The 2,805-nt window shown below is 32.8% G+C and overlaps 1 non-coding gene across 1 annotated transcript; it reads right to left on the reverse strand.

Moving 5' to 3' along the window:
• Positions 1–2,079: 2,079 nt before the first annotated feature.
• LOC118618037 lies at positions 2,080–2,237 on the reverse strand. Its single transcript, XR_004956976.1, has one exon. It is a non-coding gene; the product is annotated as a U1 spliceosomal RNA (small nuclear RNA).
• Between the last annotated feature and the right edge of the window lie 568 nt (positions 2,238–2,805).

The following is a 2,805-nucleotide window of genomic DNA, read 5'->3' on the forward strand; positions in this document are numbered from 1 at the left end:
TTATAAGAAACTGTCAGATTATTTTTTCTAAAGAAGTTGTGGGTTTTTACATTCATTCACATTAAGGGTTCTGATTTTCTCACATTTTCAACATTTGGTATTTTCCGGCTTTCAATTTTTAGCCATTCCAGTGAGTGTACACTGTTATCTCATTTTCATGTTATTGTGCATATCAATGACATTGAGCATTTTTTATGTGAAGTGTCTGTTCAAATCTTTTGTCCATTTTTAATTAGCTTGCTTGGTTTTTTCTTATTGCGTTGTATTTATATATATATTTATCCTGATAACAGTCCTTTGGCCAATATATGTTTTGTAAATGTTTTTCTATGTCTGTGGATTGCCTATTCATTTTCTTAATGGTTTCTTTGTTTTAAATTATAATAAGTCTAATTTATCAGGTTGTTGTTGTTTTATTTGTTGTTGTTATGGTTATTGTTTCTTGTGACTTGTCTAAGAAACCTTTGCTTAGATCCAAGTCATGGAGATATTTTTGTTTTTCTTCTAAAAGCTTTATAATTTTAGCTTTTGTGTTTGTGATCCACCTAAAATTATTTTTTTATGTGTGATGTGTGACAAGGGTTGAGATACATCTTTTTTTCCATTTGTATATATAGTTTTTCCCGTACCAATTGTTGAAAAGGCTGTTTTCCCCACTGGATTGCTTTGTTGCCTTTGTAGAAATTCAGAAGACTGTGTAAGTGGGGAATCTATTGTTTCATTAATCTCTTTGTTGATACTTCATACTAACACTATACTGTCTTGATTATTATAGCTTTATATTAAGTCTTGAAGTCAGATAGTGGAAGTACTCTAACTTTATTCTATAACAAGACTACTTAGAATATTCTAGGTCCTTTGCTTTTCAACAAATTTAAAAATCTTCTTTGCAAGTTCTACAAAAAGTCTGTTAGGATCCTAATTGGGAAATCATTGATTCTGTAAATCAATTTGTGGATAATTGTCATTGAATAGTATTGAGACTAATGGTTCCTTGAACATGATATATCACACCAGTTTTTAAGTTCTTCTTTAAATTCTCTAAACAATGCTTTCTAGTTTTCAGTGTGGAGGTTTAGAATGCTTTTTGTTATATTAATTCCTATGTATTTTATGTTTTCTAATTCTATAGTAAATGAAATTGTTTTTCTAATTTCACTTTCCAATTAGTGACTGCTAGATTTAAAAATAAAATTGATTTTTTATGTTAATTTTACTAAATTCAATTGTTAGGTCTAAGTGTAGTTTTGTAGATTACTTAAAATTTCTTATGAACTCGTTATGTCATTTGCAAATCAAGGCAGTTTTTATTTCTATCTTTTCTTTTTTAGTCCTTTTATTTGTTTTTAATTTTTTTTCCTTTATTGATTTTAGAGAGAGGAAGTGAGAAGAGAAAGATAGAAACATCAATGAGAGAGAACATTGATTGGCCACCTCCTACACGCCCCCCCACTGGGGATTTGGCCCACAACCTGGGTGTGTGTCAAGACCAGGAATCAAACCAGCGACCTCTTGGTGCATGGGTTGATGCCCAACCACTGAACCACACTAGCCGGACTGTTTTTCATTTTTTATTACAATAAATAAAACCTTCAGTATTTTGAGTAGAGTGGTGAGAATGGGCATTTTGACTTGTTCATTAAATATTTTATTTTATTTATTATTATTTATTTTTTCATTTATTTATTTAATTTTATTTTTGTTACAGATGTTTCTCCTTTTTTACCCCATTGACACTCTTCTCCCCATCTCTCCCCCCGCCCCCCACCCCGTGCCTGGCTTTGTTGTCCATGTCTATTGGTTATGCTTACCTGCATATAAGTTCTGTGGTTTATCTCTTCCCTCCCCCCCACCCCCTCTTCTGAGGGTTGTCAGTCTGTACCCTACTTCCACGTCTCTGAGTCTACCCTATTCCTCAGACTGTTATGTTCATTATATTCCACAAATAAGTGAGATCATGTGGTATTTGTCTTTTTCTGCTTGACTTGTTTTGCTTAGGATAATACTTTCCAGTTCCCTCCATGTCGTCTTATAAATATTTTATTAGTGGGATTATAGCTGTTAATTTTTTTTTTTTTCCAGGGGAGAGTGAGAATGCAACCCTTCACTGTTACAAATTATGCCGTCAAGTTTCCCACATTTGGGGAAATCACAGGGAAATCACAGAAGTGCAATGGATAAGCTTTGCCCTGGGAAACCATCTTGTAATCATGGTATCTCCACTGCCAGGTAAGTATAATACAGCAGTACATTTTTAATGCAAGATATTTACCAGACTCAGAAAGTTTGCTTCTATTTCCAAATTGCTGTGAAGTTTTATCATGAATGGATATTTCCTTTTATTACATGTTTTTTATGCATCTACTGAACTGATCACGTGGTCTTTTTTCTTTACTCTGTTTATACAATGTGTTATATTGAATATTAGTTTGAAATGCTACTGTTAGTCATATAAATGTCTATAATTATTTATGATATTTATGTCTCACTAAGGAATTAATAATGTAAAATTGTAAACATTTTATTATCTCTGGCAACTCTTTGTCTTGAAATCTATTTTATATGACATTAATATAACTCTTCTGCTTTTTTATGTTTTCTGTTTGCATGTTGTAGTAGGGAGTTTCTGAAATGGTTCCCGATAATTCCCATCCTCTTAGTATTCATGCCCTTGTGTAATCCCCTTCCCTTGGCTGTGGGCTGGACCTCGTTAGTTGCTTTTAATGAATTTAATAAGGCAAAAGTGATGGGGTGGGGCTGTCACTTCTGATACTAGGTCAGAAAAGACTTGAACTTGCAGTTTTC

The sequence above is a fragment of the Molossus molossus genome, unplaced genomic scaffold (genome assembly GCF_014108415.1).
Source record: "Molossus molossus isolate mMolMol1 unplaced genomic scaffold, mMolMol1.p scaffold_m16_p_5, whole genome shotgun sequence".
Lineage (NCBI taxonomy): Eukaryota > Metazoa > Chordata > Mammalia > Chiroptera > Molossidae > Molossus > Molossus molossus.